Here is a 7,910-nt window from a genome sequence, read left to right as displayed (position 1 = left end):
AACACCTACGCCATATAGAAAATGCAACAGAATCCTACTCATCTATATATTTCATGATACTCTGATGTTAACTACCAATTCTGAAGAGAGGAATGTTATCAGAACTAAATGTATTAAATAAGGAAAGCGCTCATAAATACTTAACTAATGAGCAGTCAACATTGACAACAGTGGGTGTACAACACACCTTTCTTTATCTTTCGGAAATCGAAAGGAAAAAAGGTTTCTGTTCCTTAAGGAGTTGCTACAGCAACTAATAGCTGCACAGTAACGGGGCCTCATTTATTCCCTGCCTGGTAATTATTTAGTTTACTCCCCAGCCGCTTGGTGGAGCAACTTTGAGCGGTGAATGCATTTGTCCATAGGAGTGGGCCATCCTTCTCTTGTATTAGCATCCTTCCTTGGCTCAATCTCCGGCCCGGAGGCCGCAACATTTGAGTTGGAAGTGTTATCCTGTGTGACCTCACCAAGTATCACAGCCGAGTATTTCGGTTTCCTCCTGTACTAACACTGAACAATAAAAGTCAGCACGGGTAATGAGCTGTTAAAGGGTGAAATGATAAAGGAAAATAAATATACAGTATAGCCATACACCAAGTATACATTCTATTATAGTGCTGTCATGAGGCATTTATCTAACCAACAATTTCCTCGTGACATCGAGTTAGCATCCTTGTCGAAAAAAAGGAGTTCACAAAACATCTTGGAACTTATTGTCCTTTTGATGTAGTATGAGAATTATAGGCCAATAAATTTTAAATGTAAGCTCTTCTTGTAAGTCCAGTCCACTTAGTGTCACAGGATGTAGTTAACAGTTTATTATCTGAGCTGGAATCATGTTAGAAGTGGCTGAAGAAAATGAAGGTGAGTGGTAGCAAGGGTAAAATACTAGTTTATAGTCATATAGGCCTTGAGTTTTTTATATTGACACAAACAATTTATTGAGCCAGAAGAACACAGATACAGAGTCGATCAAAATCATAATATTAACATGGCTGAGCCAGTTGAGAGCCCGAGCTCTCTTTAAGGCACTGAGCGTGTAAGCGTTTGTGGGTGGCAGTGTGTGTGAGTGGGTACCACTGATTGTGGGTGGCAGTGTGTGGGTAGGAACCACTGATTGTGGGTGGCAGTGTGTGAGTGGGTACCGCTGATTGTGGGTGGCAGTGTGTGGGTGGGTGTCACTAATGGTGGTGGAAGTGTGTGAGTGGGTACCACTGATTGTGGGTGGCAATGCGTGAGTGGGTGGCAATTTGAGTGGGTGTCACTGATGGTGGGTGGCAGTGCGTGAGTGGGTGTCACTGAAGGTGGGTGGAAGTGTGTGGGTGGGTGACGCAAGTTATGAGTGGCAGTGTGTGGGTGGGTGTCACTGCGGTGGGTGGCAGTTGTGGTGGGTGGCGCAGTTATGAGTGGCAGTGTGTGGGTGGGTGTCACTGACGGTGGGTGGCAGTGTGTGGGTGGGTGTCACTGACGGTGGGTGGCAGTGTGTGGGTGGGTGTCACTGACGGTGGGTGGCAGTGTGTGGGTGGGTGTCACTGACGGTGGTGTGTGCAGTTATGAGTGGCAGTGTGGTGGGTGTCACTGATGGTGGGTGACAGTGTGGGTGGGTGTCACTGACGGTGGGTGGCAGTGTGTGGGTGGGTGTCACTGAAGGTGGGTGGCAGTGTGTGGGTGGGTGACGCAAGTTATGAGTGGCAGTGTGTGGGTGGGTGTCACTGACGGTGGGTGGAAGTGTGTGGGTGGGTGTCACTGACGGTGGGTGGAAGTGTGTGGGTGGGTGTCACTGAAGGTGGGTGGAAGTGTGTGGGTGGGTGTCACTGACGGTGGGTGGCAGTGTGAATGGGGGACACTGGTTGTTGGTGGAAATATTATTATTTTAATTACCGTAATATGAAATATATCACACACCTTAATAATAGAGAAGCTATGTGTCATCACAATAGTTTCACGAGTTCTCTTAGCATTACTTAAGGGATGACAAAGTAACTCATGATATCAACTGTTCATAACGTGGTTGAGTCGGAGGATGAGCCGTGTGGGGCCTGGTAGCGTCAGTGTTGTCGCTAATCGATGATTGGCTGTTCCAGACCACTCCACTGTGACGTCAAATATCACTTAGAGGGGCTTTTCCCTCGCTCCATCCCTACTACGTCACCAGTGGTTATAAATAAAGTTTTTAAGTGTTTTTATTCGCTGTACACCTTTGTGTTCGGAGAAAAGTGTGTGCTGACGTTAGAACCCTCGACTTTAAGCACATTATTAAGTACAACAAACAGCACAATGTAAACGAAAAGGAAGGCTACAAATATAGTTTAGATCTCTCAGTGTATTTCCATTTATTCCATTTTCAACTTCTCTGATTATTATTTGTTGTCGATGTGGGATGTACAGTAAACAAGAAGGAAAATCATTCTCGTCTTCAACAAGCGAGCGTCTAGCTTGAATTATTGATTAAAATAACAAGCAGAGTAAACTATCGAAGGTTGAGTGGTGGAGGAGGGTGTGGCCGGTGGTAAATACGACTACTACTGATGTACATTTTACAGATTTTGTTGCCAGGTTAAGGTTGGAAAGAACATGAAAGACGAAGAAATACAGACACAGTAAACTAGAGGCAGGAACATAATATGTACTGTGTAACTTGTATGAGCCAAGAAACTTTTCAATCATTGTCTTCCAGTGAATTATCGCCCTACGCTGCCAGGGCCCAGGCTCGTGTACATTGTTATCATTTAGGCGTCAGTTTACTTATCAGCTCTCTCGGGTGTTCTGCCGTTTACTGTAAATCTAGGAAGCAGCTACCAAACAGGGAGGTAAAGCTGCTTGGGAAGATATGGGAAGCATAATGTGTTGTCTAATGATAGACTCTGCTGCCATATTGTTTCTCACTCATGATCCTTTTTTTTAATTTTTGTATTTCTTCATAGTTCTTTATTATTATTATTATTATTATTATTATTATTATTATTATTATTATTATTATTATTATTATTACATTTTCGCCCTCTAGGCCCCTATGTGGGTCAGTGACCTGTGCCCAGGTGGGCTAATTCCCGCAAAAAAAAAAGCTAAATATTTCCTCGTACAACGTGCAGCATGTACCGTTTTATGGCGTATTTAGATAGTCGCCAGAGTTTTCATTTAATGTTGTGCATCAAATGTAATAATATAATGATAATAGACTACTCATCCAACCCATTGTAGCCTATCATTGACGCCGTCCAGCATTGATGCGAAGGTAGTTTGAATGTGAACCCATAACCGCACAGCTGTGGCACTTGGACGGAAAGTAGGAAGACCAAAAAAGGAGGAATCGAGGAGACCAAAAACTGAAGTTTAATAATTACACTGCATGAAAAATAACAAGATGAGTTTCGCCGGAATTACCATTAGCATGCTTAAAATTATGAGATAGGAAAGCGAGAAGTGGACGAGTTGGAACGGAAACCTGAAGTCCATATTGGACATGGGAGAAGAGGTGGTGTACTTTTTAAGGTGTTTCAGGAATCTGAGTAATTGTTTATGTCAGATTGTTATTACTATTATACTTAATTCTCCGCTTTGGAGGTCGATCACGAACTGTACGCGTCAGTTACGCAAGTACTGGGCATGCACTGGCTCCAGAATGTATATGTTATATAATCTGTACCAGCGCCTTGAATGAGCCCATACTATATACAGTAGGTGCTGTCACAACACTGACATCAACAGATCACCAAGATGGGAACTAAGGTCGATAACTGAAGGAGGAGGACGGGACACATTTTTATTTATTTTTTTTTGGGGGGGGGGGGGTAAGTATTAGACACTGACAAGATTCCAGTTTGAGTTAAGTACGAAAACTTGGAGAGGACAAGAGCACGTCTTCTGAGGTTCTTGAGGTTTTGTTTGGATCAGGAATGGAGAAAACTGAAAACACTTAATTTATATAAAATTGAGGTGGCTTTAATGGGATGGGATGGTTGGGAATCTTCTGTGGGTGAGTGGATGTTGTAAGATCAAGGTGTGTGATAGCGAGTGTGGTGGGACAAGTAAAGCTGTAGATAATGTTAAACTTGGTTATCTGGGTGGAATTGGTTGTCCTGGGGGTGAAACCGATTGTCCTGATGATGAAACTGGTTGTCTCAATGAAACTGGTCGTCCTGTAGACCAAACACACATACAGAACTTCGGCACCTTGTAAAGTAGACCACGTATTCATGAACAATTAACATAAAACAGACTAAACAAGCATGAACTGTGAAATCGTTGTTAGCAGTGTACATGTTCATTTCACAATAACTGGCTGTTTAATATTTTCCAAGAAATTCACGCGTTTGAAAAATTATTTACTCCGTTGTGGTACAGTGGTAACGCGCTTATGTCTTCTCACTAATACGTCAAGGGTTCGAGCCCGGACACACATAAGAAGGGTTCTATCCAGTGTGATCATACCAAAATTCACAGTCTTTCCCGGTCTCCAGTTTCCTCCTGTACTAACATTGGATAGACCAACTAGTAAGTTGGTAGGTGGTGAAATGACAAAAGAAAAAATATCAATAATTTTTAGCGGCCGGGATGCTAGTTTTGCTTATTGTACTCAACATTGTAAGGTGACTCACACGTTTAACTTGTGTTTTCGTATTTTCATTTAACAATTTAATTTTAAATAGAATGGTATAACTTTGAACATGTACTTCGTCCAGTGTTGAGATCTGACCAGCCACCTACTCCAGAATTTCATGAAGTCGCCCATGTAGGCTGTGACCATTATTCACTAATATTTTAGCCTAACTTTTAGAGATACGGTTGTAATATTATTTGTTTTCTTTAAATTATATTGACTGTGATTAATTTATTCTTATAAAGATAAGTGGGTAGACTTCTTTCAAAAGTATCAATGGAGGAAGGATATGACGTCACAAACACAATATCCGCACCCAATCAGCACCGGGCAACGGCATTGGCGCGAACAGATCGTGATGTGGGTGGGAAAGTACAGTACTACCAAGTACCTACTTGTGAAGAAATATACTTACTTATTTACACTGAAAATTGTAGCGGTGATAATTTAATTTGAGCTGAGGAGGTTAATTTTAATCTTATCTTATTAAAGTAAAATACTTTATACTATCAGAATTCGTGTATAACCGAAAAAAATGAAAGTTCTCTCCGCGCCGTATGTGGTATCAGTTGAGACCACGATCCCAGTGGAGAGGGGAGCCGCCACTTGCTTGTCCATCGGCAGTCACTAGCGCTACGCCCTCGAGTAAGGTAGTACTAGAACATTGGGTGCCAGTCTCAGCCTTTTCCTGACGTTCAATTTACGTTGTACCTTAATTTCCCTACTGTAACTGATACGTGTTTTTATTAGGTGACAATATCAGCCAAATTCATTCTGACAGTAATTTATGAGAAATTTTGTGCATTGCTCTCAGTGGTTGGCTTTGTTAAGTTACGAGACAGTATTACAGCTTGATCCATGACGTGGAAAAAGGGTAAAAAAATTTGGTCAATTATCCGAAAAATATTTACTGTACATATATGTATTATCGGGGTCAAAAGTCTTGAACACTTAACAGTATTTGGCATGTAAGTACCCGAACATCTTAGGTATTAAGGAGAGTTTTATTCCATTTTGTGGTTCAGGCATATGTGATGACAAGTAGTGTTATTAGTTATCCCAATCATATACAGTATATATATATATATATATATATATATATATATATATATATATATAACTCAGAAGAAGATGCCAGATATTGCTAAGTGTTCCAGACTTTTGACCCCGACTGTACATTAGCAACAGTTGAACAATGTTAGAACAAATGAATGAGGTATAGGCCTCTAGGATCACTGTGACAGTTATGGATATTATTCAATCCCTTCTTCATAGTAGGGTCTTTACCAGCTTTAAACATGTGCGATGGTGAAATTCATAGCCACCTGACAAGTCCTTGTAGAGATTCTTCATTGTTTGTGTTCTGATATATTATCATATTACCTCGTGACAGCAGTAGCAGGACGGGTCTTGCTAGAATAAGTGAGTCCAGCATTGCTATCTAGCACAACTAGATTTAAAACCATGGCATGCTAATAGATAATATCGGTAGCATAGATAAGGTTATTGACTTAATGCTGGGCATTGTAATTTTTTTCTCACTTAACTACGATATCAATCACGAATAAATTAATTTTTGCATCATCATAAAGTATCTTGAGTTACAAGAAAATATTAACTTGCAAACCCTTGAGGATATGGGCTCAGAACACGAGTTTCCAGAAGAGTGCGTAGAGCGATGACTCACTTCCAGCAGCTCCGCCTTAGTATACGATCCAATGTGTTCGGGAGGAAGTGACTCTGTATCCCTTCACAGTTTGCCAAGCTTACCAACTCATGCATGGAATATACATTGTGAAGGAAATATAACACCCAACATATTATTCTAAGATAGTATAATTAGCTTTTATGCGAATGTAGGAGTACAGTACTAACTGAACACGATTTCACTGACACGATCAAGACAAAAACACGCTCGTCGCCCGTCTGAGTCACAGTATATAGAACATAATTGTTTCCACCTACAGTACAGTTAAACTCCCAAAACTAATCAAAATTACATTCTTAACATTTTCATATTCACTTTAACTAATCTTAATCCATTTATTTTGATTTTGTAGAGGTGGATAATAGTGTAATTAGTTAATAATGCTTTGTTTATAAATCAGTGTCACAGTCTTGAGAATTCAGTATGAACGACAGACGTGCACGATGCTGGCTTTGGCGGGTGTCCATCCTGCCACTGAAGAGCTTGATCAATATTTGTTTGATCCTTCTTACTCTCGCTGTCGGCCGTGTATAGAGGAGACCAAGCTCATTCTCAAGATTGGGGTATGACATGTGAATCTTGCCCTGTCATTTTTTCCCGGGATGGCCGACCGATGGATTTTTTTTTTATACCTGTAGGGAAACATTGTTATAACCCCGAAAATATGACTCGAAGAGAACTTTGATATAACCCAAAGAAAAAATTAAAGCTAATTTGTTTGTTCATGTGGCGCCCTCCAGTCCATTATTTGTATACCTTCAATAACGCCTCCTTTGTTTTCTTTATTTTAATGTCTTGATTAAAGTTTTACTTTATCACCAACACGCTGAATATGGAATACAGATGAAAACAAATATAATAATAATAATAATTATAATAATAATAATAATAATAATAATAATAATAAATATTTTTTTTAAAGATCAAGAGTGAGAAACAATTGAGACCCTGCAATTGTGTGTGAATGAGGCAAAAAGTCAGATCAGCAACCTGGGACTTGGTCACAATATTTCGTGATGCCATATGGCAGCAGGGTCTACCATTAGACAACACCTTATGCTTCCAATTTCTTCCCAGGCGGTAGTACCTCCCTGTTTGGTAGCTGCCTACTACCTCCTACCGAATAAAATATTTAAAATGCATGTAAGGAAGCAGTTACGTTTGATGTAAGTTAGTTTAAATGCCGAAGGACCTTGCCAGTCCCATTTTACATCCATAAATTGGTTTTAAACGCTTAATCACGACCAAATATCTGCATAGCAATAATAATTAGTTGGTCATTAAATTAAGAGTTTAGCGAGTTTCAGATGCAATATAAAACATGTATAAAAGTTTCCGAAATTATATATGTGAATATGTAAGTAATTAAGTATTATCACCCGTTCATAAGCTGTTTGAAGTAATACTTGTACATATAAGTAATGTCACCCGTGTACTACACTTGTTTAATACAGTATATCTAATGTCCCCCGTTAATTTATTTTAACTACGAGTAATATTCAGTGTTCACCCGTTCGCCTGTTTAGATTAATTCATTATTGTCACCCATTTATATTAGGTGTTTTTGAAAAGTAATGTCAATCGTTTTCTAGGGGTTCAACA

The 7,910-nt window shown here is 39.9% G+C and overlaps 1 protein-coding gene across 2 annotated transcripts in view; it reads left to right on the top strand.

The window, feature by feature from the left end:
• The first annotated feature begins 5,174 nt into the window (after nt 1–5,174).
• Nucleotides 5,175–7,910, top strand: part of LOC121876648 (protein ROP-like) — a 48,900-nt gene continuing 46,164 nt past the window's right edge. Inside the window, exon 1 of one of the 2 annotated variants that reach the window (XM_042381953.1) lies at nt 5,175–5,250. The gene's annotated coding sequence lies outside the window, so the exon portion shown is untranslated. Of the gene's footprint in view, nt 5,251–5,288; nt 5,308–7,910 lie in introns of those variants that run through there. The other variant, XM_042381955.1, reaches the window with a different exon arrangement.

The sequence above is a fragment of the Homarus americanus genome, unplaced genomic scaffold (assembly GCF_018991925.1).
Source record: "Homarus americanus isolate GMGI-L3 unplaced genomic scaffold, GMGI_Hamer_2.0 scaffold28, whole genome shotgun sequence".
NCBI lineage: Eukaryota > Metazoa > Arthropoda > Malacostraca > Decapoda > Nephropidae > Homarus > Homarus americanus.
Note: the sequence above shows the minus strand (reverse complement) of the source record. Positions and strands in the feature narration are given on the sequence as shown.